The sequence below is a fragment of the Pelodiscus sinensis genome, chromosome 5 (genome assembly GCF_049634645.1).
Source record: "Pelodiscus sinensis isolate JC-2024 chromosome 5, ASM4963464v1, whole genome shotgun sequence".
Taxonomy (NCBI): domain Eukaryota; kingdom Metazoa; phylum Chordata; order Testudines; family Trionychidae; genus Pelodiscus; species Pelodiscus sinensis.
Window position 1 is genome coordinate 94,264,937 of NC_134715.1, and position 20,144 is coordinate 94,285,080.

Below are 20,144 nucleotides of genomic sequence, written 5' to 3' on the forward strand. Positions count from 1 at the left end.
AATCTTACGTGAGATCGTCAGTGCTTTTGCGGAAATTCAAGCGGCCAGTGTAGATAGCTGGCAAGCTTTTCCGCAAAAGCAGATGATTTTGCGGAAAAACTTCCCAGTCTAGACACAGCCTTAATGTTTTAGATTTCTTGACACCAGCTCACGATGACTCTGAGTAGAAATTCTCCAATAATATGCAAACTAAAGAGAATCACATATGCTAGATATGCTTAAAGGATATGAGTAGAAAATGGCGGTTCTGCTTTATGGAGGATTTTGTGATTTCAGAATTTTATTTTGTTCTGAAGGAATTAAAGCTAAAATGTTTGAAATTCTCAGCCCAGTGGAATTACTGTTATCCATCCAGCTTTACTGGGAGCTTGGGGAAATTGCATTGTAGGCTGCCACAGAACAGGGCATCCTGGAAGCCCTGAATCAAAGGCAGCCTGCTAAGGAACCTGGGAGCTGGGACTCGCAGGGTTTCTGGGTGCCAAAGAGCTGGATGCCCCAAAATCTGGGCTTGTAGATTCTCAGCTCCCTATGAGACCACCAAGTGGGCAGCCAAGGATCCAGGCAGGTAGGTTTCTGAGGAAATTTCATCAAAATAGATCCAGTTGTGTGGAACATTTCAATGTTGATGAATTGACAAAGTTTCATCAAAGATGTTCTGACCAGTGTCCTTACAGGATGGCTAGCTAGGTTGTACTCCACACTAGGGATGTGAGCATATAGCCATGTAAATGATTAACGGATAAGCTAGGCTTATTGGTTAACATTCATGGTTACACATAGGTTCCCATCTCGCTCCTGGGGAGCTAGCTGCCACCCTCTATCAGAGGCAGCAGCGTGGGGGCAGAAGCAGGCTCCCTGGGAATGGGACTGCTGATGGGACCTAGGGCATGCAGGGGAGCTAGGTTAAAAGCTGGCTCCTGGGGAGCTGCCAGCTACCGCACCCTGCTGCATCAGAGGCAGCAGCGTGGGGTGGCAGCAGGCTCCCCGGGAGCGGCTTACACTGGTTTCCAAGGAGTTTTGCCAGCATTTACATATGTACACAATTACACATGTTTTTAACATCCCTACTCAATACCCCCTTAATCCTCTAGTGAAGTGCGGGGAGAAAAAAAAGGGGCTGATGAGGTGGAAACAGTTTTGACAGTTAGAAAGGAGAATGAATCTTGTCATTTTCCTTTTTTTGTGTTCACAGTGGATGAGCAGCCCTGCCAGATTGTAAGGGCTGGTTGTGAGGTTGACATGGATGTTTATTTTTCTGGCTTTCTGCTGTAACAAAACTTTGTAATGTCACAAGTGATATTTTATGAAGCAGGTTTAACTATTGGATTTCCATATATTCCTTCTTTATATCAGGGAGCTCTTAAAAATGCTGTAACTACCACATTGATTTGTTTGCCTCCATTATATATATATATGTGTGTGTGTGTGTTTGTTTTCAGAAAACAAAAATATCAAAAGCAAACCGTTCCATTATTAGCAGAGCTGTTCTGACCCATTAGCTAGGTGGACACTTTGAAGCATGGTCCCCAGCATCTATAGAAACTATTACCTCATTCCACAACATCCTGGGCATATGTACCATTACTGTGCTACTCTGAGGACAACAGATTTTGAACACAGCTGAATGAGTGTCTAGTGCAGTGATTCCCAAACTTATTGGCATTACGCCCCCTTTTTGATTTTTGAGAAACTCTCATGTCCCCCCCCCATAGCAGCAAAACTTGTTGAGCAAAAAAGAAAGAAGGAACGGACGGGGGCTGAAAAACAAAAACAGCAGCAAAACTTAGCGGGGTGGGGGGAGGGCTGGGTTGCCTCGTGCTCCCCCCGGAATTTCTTCACACACCCCCAGTTTGGGAACCCATGGCCTAGAGCCAGGTGAGACTCAGAGGTTTTGACAAAATGGCCAAAGAAAGCATCAGAAACAATATTATTTTATATTTTTGAACCTGATGCCCTAGTCTACTTGCTCTTTGACCCTTAATTTGTATCTACACAGTAGAGGATTTTTGCAAATCAAAATCATTGTTTAATGTTTAACTTCTGACTTGTTTAAGAGATTACCTTAAACTCCAGCTTTTGTTATAGACTGCTGCAGAGGAGACTGAAAGTCATTTCTGGGAAAGAATTCTGCTACGTGCTCTGTGTACAGATCAACACAAAGCCCTGTTAGTCAATGTAAACTATTCTGAAAGGTCATTGTTTTTTTTTTTTGTTTTTTTTAGGTGATTCACCTGTGCTCACAGTGAATGATTTGAGGAGCAGGTTTTATAGACCAGAAAGAAGTGTAGAACTTTGGAAGATTAGGTCAGGAAAATGGTATCGGCATAGAAGAAGGCAGCTCATAGGGCAGTTAGTTATGGGGGTTAGACAGAGGAAGGATGATTAGGAGGAAGGATGGTCTTATGGGTAAAGCACTAGTCCGAAGAGATTGGGGTTTAGTTCCTGGCTCTGTCCCAAACTTCCTTTGTAATCATATGCAAGTCACTTCAATGCTCCCTGTCTTCCTTCCTGATCTCCCACCTTTGCCTGTCTTGGCTATTTAGACTGTAAGCTTTCCGGGAAACAGAATGTTCCTTACTGTGTCGCTTCTACAGCACGCAGTATTTCCCTGAGCTTACATGGGTCCTACAGATGTTAACGTGGAACAAGCAAAAATAAATAAGGAAAACATTGTAAATCTAAGGACAATTGTGTTGTCCTGTGTCATTGGCAAGTCCAGCTGAATGAGATCAGCCAGTCCTACACAAAGGAAAAAAATCCCAAATCCCAGCTCGTTAAAGTGAGTTTCTTTCTTTTCTTTTGGTAGGCAGAACTAGAAAGCACAGAGTCCCAGGCTAGAATGTACTTCTGATTTAAAAAAAATAAAAATGGTGGATTACATGAAAACATTCAAGAGACTTCATGGGAATGCCCCCCCCCCCCCCAAAAGCTTCACTGGAATCAGTTACAGTCTTTAATTCCATATTTATAAGGGGATATTTATCAGTATTCTGAGCAAAGGGTCACATACACAACACAGACCTTTGACAAAGCATCTTTGATGGAAATGTTGGCCCTTTCCTGGGTTGTATGTGTTACTTTTTTTTGGAATAGCGATTGACTGCTGCTTATTGGAAGAAAATTGATGGTTTCAGTGAAGCTTTCTTGAATAGGCTTTTTCAGGCATTATGGTGCTATGTCCCATGTGTGTTTTGTTTTCTGCAGAGCTAGATGATAGCCTGCTCACAGGTATTTGTGCGCTCTCCTTCCGTGGGAGAAGAATAGGGGAGAAAAAAATCTGTATTTGCAGGAAGGTGGCAAGGGAGGTGAGAGAGAGCTTTGCAACAAGGACATTCCCAATACCTTTTTCTCAATCATTGGGAAGCCACTCTGAGTTCTTGCTCCTTGTGCCAGGTGGCAGGGGATGTGTGTGCCCATTGTTTCCATCTAAACCATGTGGGAGTTTTTCGCATCAACTAATGCTAGCAAGGAAAGCTGAAAGCCCGAATACCAACAAAGTACAATTTCTGGAGGACAACGTTTCACAATCTCACACTGATGGATTGGTTGAACTGAAATGAAAAATTAACTCTGATGAAATCTTACTGAGTTAGGTTAGAGTTTTATGTTGACTGCAGAGCTGAGTTGTTCAACTGTCCAAATACTGTTCTGCCTGTTGGCTGAAAGAGGAATAATATTGCATGCTGTGAGAGTGAGAGATCAAACAAAGAGGAATTGAATTGGCCAGAAAGATCTGTTTTACTAAACAAAGAATTCTCAGTCTATGATTAACTTTATTTCATGCGAAGGCAGAACATATAAATCTAGGCTCCTTCATGGAACAGTACATAACAATACCAGCCCTGTAGCAGGGAGAGCATACCACTGCTGGATTATCTGCAGTAAACCTGCTTCAGAGAAGTTCAGTCAGGTTTTCTAACAAATACTTATTTATTGCCACCATTAGAAGTGCTGCAAATCAGACTCTCAGATAAGCTTCTGTGGGCTTGAGGTTCTCATCTCTCGTGCTGGCCATGTGAAATTCCATTTGTTTGTTGCAAATTTAGCACCAACGATACAGTGAGTGGAGCTAAGTGTCATGAGATTTATAGAATTAACCATCTACAGACTCCAAAATCCTGAGACTGCCATTAAGAGACTTAACAGGATTTTGAAAAAAAATCCTAGCTCTTTGAGAATAAATAGGATCTAGGGGAAAAATGAGTTTCTGTTTATTTCAAAAGGGACTTAGGTAGATAACAGAGAAGACATTTGCATGGCTTACAGCCTGGAAAAACTTTTGGGTGGGTTGTAAACAACAATCATATCTTTAAAGTTGGAATGTAAACAGAACAAAAAGTTCCTGGAATATAGTAGTAACTGCTTAGAGTTTGCATGAGGGTGAAGTTACATCCCTAGTTTGCTAATGCTGGTCTTAATGTTTCCTGCAAAGGAGACATAATATGGCACCCTCTCCCTTCCCAATATGTGTTGCTAACTTACTGCTCAAGCCAGAAAAGAACGCCCTATAATTTAGTAACTACCTTTCTCCTATTCCCATGGTGGCTACAGTGTATGACAAAAGGATGCACAGAGGGTATATTCTATGGGCAATATGCCTGAGAAGGAAATGAATAACAGGGATGGGCTGGAAACTAGGCTTGTCAATTAACACGCTTTAACGCCTGCGATTAATGCAGGGTAGAATTAATGCATTAAAAAAATTAACGTGCATTAATCGCAGGCGTTTCTCTGTGGCACTGCCCCTTTGAAACGTGGAGGTGTTTCAAAGGGGCAGCGCCGCACAGCTGATCCCGGGCTCTGAGCAGAAACGCCGGCAATTAATGCCCGTTAATTTTTTTAATACATTAATTCTGCCCTGCGTTAATCACAGGCGTTAACACATGTTAATTTGCAGTCCTAATAGAAATCAATATATGTGAAGATGTAGAATACATACAAAAATATTTAAATAGATAGTATTCTTATTATTGTGGAACAGCGCAATTAATCTTTTAAATCACCTGACAGTCCTACTGGAAACAGTAGACAAAAAGGACCTCTATACACAATGGGAAGATGTTTGGGGAAGATGAGCTGCCCTCTGACTTTAAACAACAACCACATCCAGCATAGTGTAGCAAAACCCAAACCCAGACTCCTCACAGCCCTATCCCACATCTTATTGATGGGGACTAGAAATCAGACTGGAAGGTGTCTATTTTAACATAAATATTTATTGCATTTTCTTACATTTGCCGGTATTTTATAGGATTACAAAGAAGAAGTCTGATTACGTAACACACAACTTGTTATAGTTTGTGTTGGGACTTGAGCAGAAACAGTGTTAGAGCTGAGATATCATTTCCTATTTGGATTCCTCAGGAAGATTCTTGTCTCTACTGAAATAGTAGGCTTGGAATAAATGGTGAGGAGAGGTATTGTTTAAGGAGTAGTGTGGCTATGTTGCTCTGTATTTAGAGGCAGTTGATTAGCTTTAGTATGAGTTGAGAGCAATGTTCATCACATGGGAGTTCTAGGCTGCTGAAATTTGTTTCTATAACTATTTAATCAATGGAAAGACTTAAAAAATAATGAGTAGTCCTGAGGCACCTTAGAGACTCACCAAAACATATAAAATCATAAGCTTTTGTGGCAATACCCACTTCATCAGATGAAATGGAGTGGAAATAACAGAAACCAAGATATTTTATTTATAGGACTACTAGTTGTTTTTACAGATACAGACTAATATGGCTACCCCTCTGAGAGAGACTTCAGAGGAAGCTGGAGGAAATCCTTAATGGTGAGGGTATTTTGCAATCTGTATGGGGAACTGCGTATATTCTAATTGGTTTGAAGTCATATGTTCTCACCCCGAGGATGTTTCAGAAGGATCAAAATGGAAACATAGAACATTCTTAATTGACATAATACACATAGATCTCTTCTTGCTGATATTTTTGCCTTGCTAGTAATTTTGTGCTAGTAACTTTATGTGGCCTAGGTAAGGAAGTGGCAGCTAGCCAAGATCCCGCAGGAAAAGACTTGGCATTTGCACATATTAGTTAGTCAAAATCCCCAATCCATTTCCTTATATTTTGTCTGTTAAAAAACAAAGGAATAAGATTATGTAGAATCTGTGATAATGTGTATCCTACTGTGCTACAGTACACAGTGTATCCTTACATGAAGATGCTTTCTTGTGCCATTATTTTACTTCCACTCCACTAATGTATTTGACCCTCTGTTTTTTTTAATACAGCATTTGAATAATTGTGTAAAGCATAGGGTAGTTGAATCTGCATCACTTCATAGAGCCTATGAACTTTCCCAATTGATTTTTTTAAAGCAATTTCCCTGAAAGACATTCCATGGTGAGATGGTTAGGAGGATGATTGGTCACAATGACTTGGAGATCCTTTATTCTCACTCTCTACGTTGCAATGAGAGTCTTCATTTCTCAAGCCCATGGCAAATCTGTAGTGTTGATCAAAGTATTGAAAGCTATCCACATGTGTCTCAAGTATTGTAATTGTGGAATGGCTGTGAAATACAGTTGCATTTCCATTGTGCTGTTGAACTGTAATGTGCTTGATTTCTTATCTTAATTATATTTACAGTCTTTTTAATCTTACATTGGAACAATGCTTACAAGCTGTATAAGAGCATTTGTTCCTTTAAGAGACGACATATTTGGAGTCGAGCCAACTAATAAATCCATTTCTTTTCCAGAGAAGCATAGGCTCAGTCCACCAAAGTTACCTACAAGAATTTCACAGTTAAGTATGACATGTGGGACTGTTTTTGTAGTCCAGTAGTTCATGATGCTATATACTAGTGACTGTTGTGTTGGCATTTCTAGCACAACCCCTCTTTTCAAAGGTTTATATCTTGGCCGTGAAAAGAGGTTTCAGGAAGCTGTTTGGCATGGCAGATCCCCCCCACCCTCTGTTTAGGAGCAAGGGCTGTTTATTGGCAACACCTATTTGTTTTTTCATGATAAGAAATTGAGCTGAAATTTAAAAAGTGAGGTGTATTGAGGCAGTGATGCCTCGTGGACAGAGTACTGGCCCGGGATTCAGAATGCCTCAGTTCTAGTCCTGGCAGTGCTACTACTGGATGAACTTGGGTGAGTCACGTCACCTCTCTGTACTTTGGTTTGCCATCTGTAAAATGGGGATAATGATTCTCCCTTGTAACGCACTTTGAGATCTACTGGGGAAAAATGCTATGTAAGTGCTAGGTATTATTATTAAACTCTTAAGCCCTATCTCCATTAGATAACTGTGTATCAGTCTAATGTGGCTGATTGTAGTGATGCCAGTGACAAAGCTGACATGTTGCCTCAGTGTTATAGCACTTTTATTTAAGCACATTGCTAAACTGTTGGAATTGCACTCGCTATTTAACATTTAACCTGCTCTACTCTGAGCTGATTAGGCCTCAGTTGGAGTATTGTGTCCAGGTTTGGACACTACATTTCAAGAAATATGTGGAGAAATTGGAGAAGGTCCAGAGAAGACCAACAAGAATGATAAAAGGTCTAGAGAACATGACCTATGAAGGAATACTGAAAGAATTGTTTGGAAAGGAGAAGACTGAGGGGAAAGGAGAAGACTGAGGGGGGGGACATGATAGCAGTTTTCAGGTATCCAAAAGGGTGTCACAAGGAGGAGGGAGAAAAATTGTTCTTCCTGGCCTCTGAGGATAGAACAAGAAGCAATTGACTTAAACTGTAGCAAGGGAGGTTTAGGCTGGACATTAGGAAAAGGTTCCTAACTGTCACGGTGGCCTAAGGAGGTTGTGGAATCTCCATCTGTGGAGATATTTAAGAGTAGGTTAGATAAATGTCTATCAGGGATGGTCTAGAAAGTACTGGGTCCTGCCATGAGGGTAGGGGACTGCACTCGATGACCTCTCGAGGTCCCTTCCAGTCCTAGTATTCTATGATTCTATGATTTTGAACTAGACCAATGGTCTAGCAAACTGATTATAAGAAGATGTAAAATAAAGTTTACGCTGGTATGATTTAATTCAGTAAATCACCAGAGTAGCATTGCCCTCATAAAGGGCTTTATCCTGCAGTACTTGACTTCAATGGGAGGTTTGCTTACTTCCCCTATTGAGGGCTGTATGCCCATCTTTTATTAACAGGGTTCACAATGTGTAGGTCTTGATACAATCCTGCCACTATTTCCAGGTAGCAGGAGTAGACAAGAGACTTGTCCTCCAATTCTCCGTATGCCTGGTTGATCTGGACTTCACCACAGTAGGGTATGAGTAGGGCCCTACCAAATTTGTGGTCCATTTTGATCAATTTCATGGTCACAGGATTTTTAAAATCATAAATGAAATGATTTCATCTATTTAAATCTGAATTTTCAGAGTGTTGTAGGAGGCCTGACCCAAAAAAGTAGTGTTTTTGTGGGGGGTTATGGTACTTCTGCACTGCTGCTGGTGACAGTGCTGCCTTCAGAACTGGGCAGCTGGAGAGCACCAAGTGTTGGTTGGGAGTCCAGCTCTGAAGGCAGAGCTGCCATTAGCAGCAGTGCAAGAGGATGGCATGATGTGGTATTGCTACTCTTATTTCTGTGCTCCTGCCTTCAGAGCTAAGTGCCTGGTCAACAGCTGCTGCTCTTTAGCTGCCCAGCTCTAAAGGTAGCATAGAAGTAAGGGTAGCAGTACCACAATCCCTTCAAATAACCTTGCAATCTCTCTGCAACTCCTTTTCTGAGTCACTTTGGTCTCCCTTGTTAAATCTGTATAATATATGGTAAAAGTACACGAAAGACCAGATTTCACAGTGGGAGGAGAGAAACCAGATTTCATGGATGTTCTCCAGGCAGATTTATTACAGTGGACTCTACATGAGGTTATATGTGAAGACTACACAAAATTAATGCAAAATATGACTGACCACTTACTTAGAAGAATTTCCTGCATGGGACCTAATCTAAAGGCCACTGAAATCAGAGTGTGTGTCAGTCTTTCCATTGACTTCAGCAGTAGATCAGGTCCTTACACCTTTACTCCATGTACCTATACAGGTAGTTGAAAATTTTCTAAAGAAAATTTCAAACTTCGTGTTGAAAAGCCAAAAACATGAAAAATAGTTTTTTTTCCAGCTGAAATTTGCAGATTTTTGATGAATAATTAGGACTTTCTAGGAAAGTAAACATTTTCTTTAGGTGAGAACCCAAGTTTTGATGCAAAATTTTCAACTAGCCTGAACGTTTTCTCTTTGTTTCTGGGTATAATTCAAAGTGCTAGTATACATCTACAAAGTCCTACTTGGTTTGGAAGTTGGCTTTCTTAGAGATTCATTGCAGTGTTCATTCTTCATCTCAGAAACTGTTGAAACTCCTTGAGAGGTTACTGAATATACATGGAGGTTTACGTTTTCAAACTATAAAGCAATATCACTACTACTTGGCCTACATCTGAGTGCTCCAAAGTACGTAAGTTTGTGCAGCACAAACAGTGACTCTGACAGCCAAGCTGCTGTCATTGAAATGCTTCCTTCTACTGTATACTTTGTCTTGTGCTTAGAAATAATCTTATTCAGAAAAATTATAGCACACACTAATGGACTGATTGGTTTCTGACTGAATGAAGGTTATTTGGTAACTTTTACATCGATAAAATAGGCTCAGTTAACAGTAATTTAATTTGCTGGAGCTGGGTTTACTTTTGAACAATACATTTCAAGTGACAGGAAAGTGATCCCTCACTGCTATGCAGATATAAATGCAACACGTAGGTATTTATAGGACACCTATAGCAAAAGGAGAGAATGTTAAATTAGGCTAAGACTGAAAAAAGGGAGTCTACATTTTTTACTTTTATTTGTTAAAACCAGAAGATTTACCCAGCGTTGTTTGGCTCCTTAACTTAATTTCTGTGTTTTTGGAAAATAAAATGTATGTACTTCATGTAAATCATTGCTCCTGGGTGGAGCGGGGGATGAGGGGTTCAGTATGCAGGTTGCACTGGGGAGAGAGGACTACCCCAGCCCTCTATCATTGCAGCAGCTTGGGGTCAAATGAGAAGCACCTGTCCATGGCTGCTGCAGCTTCTAGCGGGCAGAGCTGGGGGAGGAGTGCATGTTCCCTGGCTGGAGCAGGTCCTGGTATGTCTCTTCTCTGTGCTACCCAGCCAGAGTGAGGAATTCAGCAAACTGTGAACTTTCTCTTTGCTCCTGATGAAGGGGAGCAACCAGCAATGGCCTTGTACGAATGGGGTGGGAGGTGGTTTCAGCTCCTCCTGCCCTCCTTAAAGGGCACCTGAGGGGTGGGAGGCTCAGGGTTGGGGTAGTCCCACAGGGAGGTGGCATGACCCTGACAGCCCCTTTCACCTGCCTGGTTTTTCTGTTGGTTTTATGAGAAGCAATCCCATTCCAGGCCCATTTTCCTGACTCAACCCTACTTTAAGTTATGATCAGAGGCAGCTGTGTACCAGATTTGGTTGTCCTAGATCTTCCTGTTTAGGAGGAGTTCTTGGACAGACAGAGACAAACTCTCAAATATATAGTATATTATAAATGTATTTAATAATCTATATTAGGATCTAAATCCTCATTAAAAACCTGAAATAAGTGGCCTGGTTTTCAAAAGTGCATTCCGCAGTTGTTGAAGTCAGTGGGAGTTTTGTCCTTGTCTTTAATGGCAGCTGGATCAGACTCAAAGGCATTTGTGAAACAATTGTGTTTTGGTTGATGATTCTGTGCTTAGAGAATCAGTAAGTAGCTTGTGCTCTCTATAGAAGAGTTATGGTGCTTTTATTTAAGCACATTGCTACACTGTTGGAATTGCACCTGCTATTTAACATGTTGAACTAGACCAATGTTCTAGCAAACTGATTATATTCATCCAAATGGAAAATGTTTTCCATGAAACAAGAGTTTAAGAATGGAAATTGGACTTGTACGTGACAGTAACTCCTTGTGCCTCTGGAGGCCATGTTTAGGGTTGGTAGTTTTAGCTCCTACCATATTTTGCTCTTTGTCTGTGGATCTATTGCTGGCATTTCAATGTGTACCTTAACTACACAGACGTAACCTATTCTCTGCTAATGTTTAGTAGAGACGAACACGTATTCTGACAACTGAAGCAAAGGGCTGACATCAATCCACACACCAGCTGCCGAATTCACATGGGGGAAGATAATACAAAAACAAATATGCAAAGAATAGAGCTACATGGCAGGTAAATATTGTTTTTTCTATGCCCCACCCAAAGCAGTCAAACCAAAAATAGAGGCATAAAAGACAATGGAAAGGTTTACTTCAGTTTTAAAGACACAATAATCTCCTTTTCCACTGAGTGATAAAGATGCCGTGCATTCAGTTTACTTCAGGAGTCTGAACTCCACTGGGACGTATGCTGATCTCACAAGAGTATATCACGGGACTAATGGCTTTGAAATCAATGGAGTTAGACTTGTGCAAGTGAGATCAGAGTCAGGCTCAGGAGTTAAGGGCTGATAAAACATTTTATACGCTGAAAGAAACTGCATTAAGCACCTGGCAATGCCGAGTTGCTAAGAAGCACAAAAGGTGCAGTAGGCAGCAGAGCTGTGGACATTGGACCTGATCATCACACTGCACTGAATGCAAGGGCAGTGCTAGGAAACCTGCATTGCTGTTAGTCTGCTCCAGCTTTCCTTTGGGCAGCACTTGAGCATGGCTGCTGGAAGGACATACACAGCCCAGATCAGGATGTCAGAGGGGCCAGGTATTGACAGCCTGAAAGTGTCTGGTCATTGTGAGAGTGTGACTGCACATGTTGGTCAGACTTACTACACTTCTTTGTTTGTTTACATGTCTGGTGTGGCCACTTCAGAGCAAGCACTGGGGATCCCACCAGTGAGCACATGGGCAGGGAAGAACAGCAGTAGTCTGCCAGGAGCAAGATGTCTTTGCATCCAAATGCCACACCTTGGAAGTAGCAACTCCCTCCCAGTGTGTTAGAGCAGTGGTGGAGGGATGGGGAGAAGTGGTAGCCAGGCACAGATGGCCCATTGCTATGGGGAGCTGAATCACAAGGACAAGCATATGCTGCTGCAATGTGGTAATCTCTGCTCTAACTCTGCTGGTGGTTGGGTGTCTTGGGTGATAGCACTAGGACACTCTACAAGGCTGCATGGAGTCTGGCTGTACATTTCCCCTTTCTGTTTGCTATAAAAGGGTCTGATCCTACTTTCACTGATGTCAGTGGCAAAACAGCTGTTGGCTTCCGTGGGGTAGGATAAAATCCTAACTGCTTCTCAAAGTGAAGAGGGAATGAGCGGGGGGAAAAAACCCCAAGAACACTGCTTCACCTTAATCTTTGAGCTGGATTCTTCACTGCACAAGCTGAGTAACACACAGAAACCAATAAGGAATCAGGCCTATGTGTGTGTCACATATGTATAATTTGGCCTGCTGTTAACCTTAATAAAAATATACCTCTCTTTTAAGTGAATGGGGAGGATTCCCAAGAGGCCACATTGTGATACTGAATAATATGAGACATGAAAAGTGCTCTACCTCTTTCCCCCCAGAACCACAAAATAATTCTACATGTCAATTTACAACAGAACTTAGGATATAAAAGCTTTTTTGTAACCTGGGAAAAAAGCATCTGCACTTCCACGGCAATTTATTTATAGCTAATATAAGGGATAGGAAATTAAATAAATTGCTAGAGAAACGGAGGAGACAAAGGTCAGCCATTAAGAGAAACTTCTGCTTTTTTGTTTGTTTGCTTTCTGTTGTTACAACTTACTCATTTAATTCATACTCTCCCAAACTGTGTGACCAGTTATCAACAAAATACTTGTTATTCCACTGGTCCAAATGAAAGCATGCTGGATTCAATCCTCAGAAATATTGTTAGTGTATGTCACATCTATGACCTCAAATCACCCTTTTCAATCCTTCCTCCAAAACACTCTTGATGCACATTTGGACATCCATCTTTCAACAAGGGTATAGACTCCATGCTTCAACCCTATCTCCTCTAACTTCTCCCTGTTTGCTTTCTCTAGCACTACAGTAAGGAGTCATGCGTTGTCAGATTTCACGGGCTGCTTCTTTAGTTCAGAGGCCAGTTGACAGTTTCCTTCTGAGAGCCAAGTGCTCTGTAGACTTTCCTGCCTGTCTTTCCAGGTCATCCCCTGTCGCTTCACATCCCATGCTTCTCTCCATGCCCCTGTCCTTGACTTCCTTCCTAGGGAGTAAGGGCTGTACCCTGAAAGCTAGTGAGCACTCTGGCCCCAATACAGTTTAGCACTTCAGCACATGCTTGTTTTTAAGCTTCCGAGGAGTTCATGTTGCCCCCAAGCTCAACGTGAGCCCTGGGAAATGCAAATCTAGTGCAGTCATGCTGAATAAAGGACAAAGTGAGATCACCCACTTAACACAGCTCTATTTCTAACCCTCTCTGAAAAAGTAATGAAATCCTGCTTTTTGAGCACCTCAGCCTCCCCGAGCACCAGCCTCTCTCATTGAAACATGATCATTAGGTCCTTCTTTATCACTAGGCTCTGTACTTGTGTGATATTTGTAATGGCAACATTATCCCCAGATAACATTGGAATAGAGAGTAGGTAGAAGAGGTTTGTGTTCTGCACTTTTGTCTGTTTGGACCCTTCTCCAGATTCTTACTTTCCCACAATTCCTCATTGCCAATGTACCAGAAAGACTATTAGATTTGTATGACTCTACTAAACCTGTCCAATAAGGCACTACTGCATTTAATTTTGTGCTTACATGGAATGACAAAGCAAGAAGACTAAAGGGGACCACGTCCTAAACAAGAACAGAAATTCAAATTATTGTACATATAAAGCACAGCTGAGCTGCTAAAAAAGAAGCCAGATGCAGCTATATAATTTGCACTGGTTTCTTAGGAAGTTTCTGTGGCTGTTTTTCTCTCATTCAGAAATCATACTTCTTTCTTTTTAAATCTGTAAGGATTATGAAACTAAAGTGATGGATAAGCTATACTTCACAGGCAATGCAAATGTTTAGTATGATACTTCTGAAGCTCTCTAGCTCAGACCATTTTACATAATGAAACATGTACATGATTTAAGGACTAAATGCTAAATACGGGCATAGCATGACCCAGCCAACATGTACAAAAATTGCTTAAAACAGAAGGGTCATAATTTCCATTGACAACTTGATTAGTCGATAAGGGGGACCGCTGCAGCTCTGCTTTTTAAATATAGTAGGAGCCACCAGACTTACTGCATTTAAAAAGCAGAGCTGCAGCAGCCTGGGACTAGGCGCAAGCCGAGATGGCGCGAGCTGAGCAATTTCACCTGCTGTACCTCTTACTACATTTAAAAACATGATGACTCTTACTACATGTAAATAACAGAGCCGCAGTGTCTGGGACTTGGTGCAAACTGGGACTGCTCAATCCTGGCTCATACCATTTCCCCTGCTGCGCCTCTGCCTTCCTTGCCCCCTGTGGAGATGGGGCTGGGGGAAAGCGGCTTTTAAGCCGGCTCCCCCAGTTCTGGCTCCTGATACAGAGGCAGCAAGGGGGAGAAGCGATTAGTCAAGTAGTGACTCAACTACCTGAAAAGCCTAGGTTTACCAGGTAGTCAACTAGTCGCTTACAGCCCCAGTCATAATAGACATTATCACTGAAAGGACAGGGGCCCCTTTTCCATTTGAAGCTCTACAGTGGGATCATTGTAGCTCCTGGTGCATGTTTTCCAGGTCTAAGCACAGCTCTGCAAATACACCCCTTATGCTAACCTGAAGAATTTTCTGTATTGATCTTGTGAATGATTTGGGCCCAATTTTATTCTTGATTATATTTGGGCAATTTTACAGAAACCCTTCTGAAATCAGTGGTATTTCATTTACAGCTGTGTGGTTATGAGCAGAAAATACCTATTTTAATTTGTATGCTTAGACTTTAAGCTCTTTGGAGTGAGAACTGTGTTTTATTCTAGGTTTGGACAGTACCTAACAAAGTGAGATCTTGGTTCATGACTTGGGCTTCTCAGTGTGACAGTCATACAAATAATATGAATACATCAGGCAGGGCAGTGATGTTAATAATACAAACCCATGCTTCAGGTGCTTTACTCAACAGAGCTGAGCCCATTTACACCAGCTGGAGATTGGGTCCGATAAGTGCAAATACCTCTTAGTAACACCATAGTTAGAGCAATACTCCTAGTTTTTCAGAGGTAGGTTTAACTAAAACACATATACAATTGGCTGAAACGATTCAGGATTTGATTCAGATTACCTGTAGGTAAACCCCAAACTAAACTAAACTAAATAGATGTAGGGACATTTAAACACAAACACTGATCTCTGAAAGATTGTTGGACAGGATGGGTGGTTTTAGAATACCTATATGACAGCATCAGATCCCGTCATGAAATTTGTCCTGGTCTCAGCTGTCACTATTGAGATTAATTTTACTAGCATGGCTGTTTGAAAATGCTAAAATTTGTTCCCTTTGTTTATCACTACAGGTTGTACCTCCCTGGTCTGGCACCGTTGGGACCTGACTGGTCCTGAACCAAGGAATTTGCTGGATCAGAGGAGGTCAATGCCAGTTCCTCTGCTGCCCCTGGCTGCCAGGCTTCACTTCAGTAGCAGCAGAGGGACTGGTATTGACTGAGCAGGGACTGGCGAGGGTGATGGGGGGAGAGAGGGCAGAGTGGCTGCAGAACCCTATGGCTGGGGATCAGGAGTACAGCCCTGCAGGGGCACACCAAGCCCTGTGGCAGGTGGGCTGCGCTCTCTGCGCCCTCCATCATTCACAGGGCTGCGCTCTTGGCTCTTCCCCACGTGTCCCTCTTGGCCCCCCTGAGTTTGAGTGCCACGAATGAGCTGTGTGCAGTGCTGTACAAGCTCTGGGAAGGCAGGAGAGGAGTTGCTGAGCACAGGGGTGGCTTTTCCCCGGGAGTGCTCCAGCTTGGGAGCATCCATGGCGTTGCTGGGCCACAGATGTCACTGGATGACAGAAGTTCAGACTATAGAGGTGTAACCTATATTTAATTATGTATTTCATTTAACCAATTTTAAAGCCGTAGGACCGCTGTGGGGAACCTGAAGTCTAATCCTGAAATCAGTGGGAGTATTTCCTGGGTAAGGACAACAAAATCATGTATATGGTGGTTTTCAAAGGCTACAACTTGCAAATCACTCTGCCCTTCTTTGAAGGGACATACATTCAGAACACTGTCCCAACACAGCCTTCATAGATCTGGCTGAATCCTGTTCTTCCCTCTGCCACTGACTTGCTATGTGGCCTTATACCGACCACTTCTGGCCACAATTTCAAAAGTGGAGACCATCTTGAGTGATTATAAGTTTTTGGATGTCCAGATGAGACATGCTGGGCTTGATTTCACCTTAGCGCTTCTGAAAGTCAGGCCCAAGATGTCTCAAGTGGGGCATCTACAAAATGAACTGAAGTTCCTAAAATAGTGTCCTGTTTTGAAAATGTAGCTGATAATCTCCCTGTGGGCTCAGTTTCCCCATTTGTTAATAGTGGGTGACGACAGCTTCCTTTACAGAACACTTGGAAATCTTGGCCACAGAATGCAAGGTAAGTACTCAGTATTATTCTCCTTTGCTTCTCTCTCGAAATGTATGTTGATAGTAGATGGGACAGGAGAACATTTAAGAGTTTCACACACAAAGATTGGGAGGAAAAACCCAACCTTTCTTTGCACTCACTGCCTCTCTACTAGAACTACTGTAATTTGAGTAACTCAGTAAAGACTACTAATTTCTTTCAAAGCAATAGGAATTCTCAAGGGACAATAATTTAGAAAATAGAACTAGTGTTGTCAAACATGACTGGGTACTGCTTTCCTGAGAAGGGAACATAAAGGTGAGTTGCATTATCTGAAATATTTTTATATTTAAGCAAAAACATAGGTGGAGAGAATATCTTCAAGACAGTCAGAGAGAACTCTGGTTTGCTTAACATTGTATACTAGAAAAATTAAACAAAAGTTTAAAATATGACCCTTCATGATATGGACAAGGTCAGTGAAACCTCCTGCCATTCCATGTACAAGTTAACAAGGCTTGCTGTACCTTGCATACCTGATTTCCCAAGTTAACTGAAGCCTTATACTCACTATGTGCACATCCCCCATTTCCAGATTTTGCTTTGTCTTTATATATTTGAATTTGCCCCTCCCATACACCCCCTGCCTCTTATTCATCTTGCAAGTTTTCAGAAAGATACACCAAATTCTAGATGGGAGAAAACTGGAATTACATAATTTTAATGGGCAGTCATATCCACTAAATCACAGTTTCACTGAAGTGACTCAAACAATATGCAGTTCATGGAAGGCATAAATAAAGTCAGAGGTTCCCTAAATCCTCTCTTTTTGAGCATCCTGAGTGTAGTAATGATTATTTAAAAATGCACCCAATAACAGCTAACGCGATCAGTTAGATAGAAAAATTAACTTAATCTGTTTAGGTTTTTATTGGTAATATGTACTTTTTAAAAAAAGCTATCCGATCTGCTTTGGTTTTGTACTAAGCTGTCTGTGTGGGTCTGCCTGGAAAACAGTACTATCCCTGCAACAGGTGAAACTTCAAGGAGCTCAGATATTTTAGGACAAAAGTATTAAAAAGATTTTTCTAAAAGTTAAAACTAAACAGAGTGCAATAAATACCCAGTAAACAGTTTCTCTTGAAAGTAGAATCAACATCTGGAAGTTTAAAACATGAAAGAACAAGAAAGTTTCCTACCTGCAGCTTTTGTGTTGGTCAGGAAGTGTAGCTCTTTTCTGATTACAATCTCCCATGGCTTAGCTTGGTTTCAGCATTTGAATGTTAAATATGTAAGAATGCCTTGTTTAGCCTGAGAGTTTGCATGACCTCTTAATGAGACACTGTAGTTAGTGTCATTGGGTATAAGGGTATCATGTGACTGTAGATGAAAATAAAATCCTTTAAAGTTTGCATTTAATACTTCCTAGAATCTGTAACCCTTTACCTGCAAGCTGGATATGAAACCTGACTAACCTTGTTGTTTTATAGGCAATTTATATATTCTCAGACTGTGGCTGCATTTTGAATATTCCATGTATTAGATTATCCCAAGTCACAAACTCAGCTGACCAGAAAGTCCCCCTCTCAGATCAGGTGTTTTTACCTAGCACTGAATTGTAGTCACCACCATCTTGGGTGCTGCTGTTCCGATTGCTGCTCTGCAGCTGAGAGAGACGCTTATGGAGCTTACATCAGAGCTAGCCATAAAAGTTATTGGTTTTCTCGAAACAGCTGCTTTCTAGGTGTGGTATTAGCACTCCCAGATATGATATGAAAGGAGAGTGATTACTTGCCCCACTCCAATGAGGAGGAAGTGCCTGTTTGTAAGAAGAGAGATTTTAGGAGATTCTTGCAGGCAACCAGTCAAATTAAATTTTTCCATTTCAGATTTGTTAAAAGACCGATTCTTGATATTCCTGGAGATTGTAGGCTGAATCTTGAAAGGAACTTGCTGCTTTGTGACAACACTGCACAATCCCGGTCCTTTGTTTCAGAGCTGTGGGTCTAAAACTGGCTACATTTGGCTCTAACCAGATGAAATATTCTACTAAATCCTTTCTATTTGTTTTTTTTTTTGTTTGGGGGGAAATGAATCTGATTCTATTGGCTATCATTCGTTAGAAAATAACACTAGATATGTGTCTTGGACTATAAAACTTTGCCAGCGCATCTCTGATCTGACCAGCAATACCCCAGTTACCACAGTCCTTGACCTCACTATGAGAAGGGAACCTAAAAATGTGGCAGTAAGACCTATTTGCCTCACTCATTTGAGGAATGCTGTTGGCAGCTCAAGTGTGCAATCTGAGCAGAAATTGTCCCATGGTGATTGTTCTTATGTGCACTGGGGAGTGTATAAATTTCAGAACATCAGACCCATTTCATTTGTGGCTTCTGTAAACTGGACACAAGGCTTAGAAAACAAAACATTAATGTGTAAAACAACTGCGCCACCTAGCCTCTGGTTTTTATAGCTCCCTTTTCTCTAGTTACACATTCAAAGGCTAAATATAAGACGAGAGTAAACAAATTACATTTAGCACATCCAAAGCAATTTTTATTAAAGTATATTATTTAAAGCATAAACATAGCAGAGCTTTCAGACGACAGACTATCTACAGTAACATCAATACAATACAATAACAGACTATCTACAATAACTGCTACAGAAAGCACTTCCTCCGAAGTTTTTAGTGTTGTTGGAAATAGGTTTAAAGAATTAGGAACATTTTAAATATAAAAGCCCTCATTAAATCTACATCTATGATGAAGAGTCCAACGTCAGGATTCTAATGGCAACCGTAAGGAATCATCAGTCTTTTACACATTGACTCTGCAAAAACAAAACAGAACAAAAAGACCTGCCATGGAAACAAATGTTGGAGTCCAGGTCAATTGACTCAAGAAAGTAATAGAAATGCTCAGGTTAGAACCTGGGCTCAGAGACTTATCTCCCTTGCTGGGTTTCAGAGCACAAGTGCTAGATGACCGAACATCTGTCAGAGACGGTCTAGGTAACACGCAGTCCTGCCTTGAATGCAGCAGACTGGACTAGCACACCTCTTAATTTCCCTTTTAGTCCTACAGTTCTATCAACAAAGGAACAAAAATAGGCCCCACAATCACAGCTTCCTATTCTTGGCAAGATTGTGATGGCTATCTTGGCTAGCGCCACGAGGAGACTGACAGGAAGGTCCCATAACTTTATAGAGTCACGAATGGCATGTGCCAAGATCAGGATGTTTTGGGGAAAGTGCAGCCAGGACCACAATAAGAGGTTCTGGAAAAGCCAGAATACAGGTGGCAATCTGACACACTCTACCTAAACGTGTGCCAGGGCATCCCTCTTGCCCCAAAAATGTCCAGGTGTCAGGGAAGTCTGTAACTGTGCCAGATACCCACCCACCACTCTATGAAAGAGATGCCAATTGATATCCATGGTGAGGCATGGAACCAGTATGGCTACATCAAATACCAGATAGCCACATCAAATCAAACCATATAGCCACATACCAGATAGCCACATCAAATCAAACCATATAGCCACATACCAGATAGCCACATCAAGTCTGAGTTACTTAGGGTAAAACTACACTAAAAAACCCCCAAACCTGCTGCACCA

General features: G+C 41.5%; 1 protein-coding gene across 12 annotated transcripts in view; it reads right to left on the reverse strand.

Moving 5' to 3' along the window:
* Positions 1-18,169, reverse strand: part of PGCKA1 (PDCD10 and GCKIII kinases associated 1) — a 63,126-nt gene extending 44,957 nt beyond the window's left edge. For 6 of the 12 annotated variants that reach the window (XM_075930600.1, XM_075930597.1, XM_075930598.1 and 3 more), the window contains exon 1: positions 17,720-18,116. The gene's annotated coding sequence lies outside the window, so the exon portion shown is untranslated. The other 6 variants (XR_012904338.1, XR_012904340.1, XR_012904339.1 and 3 more) reach the window with 3 other exon arrangements.
* Between the last annotated feature and the right edge of the window lie 1,975 nt (positions 18,170-20,144).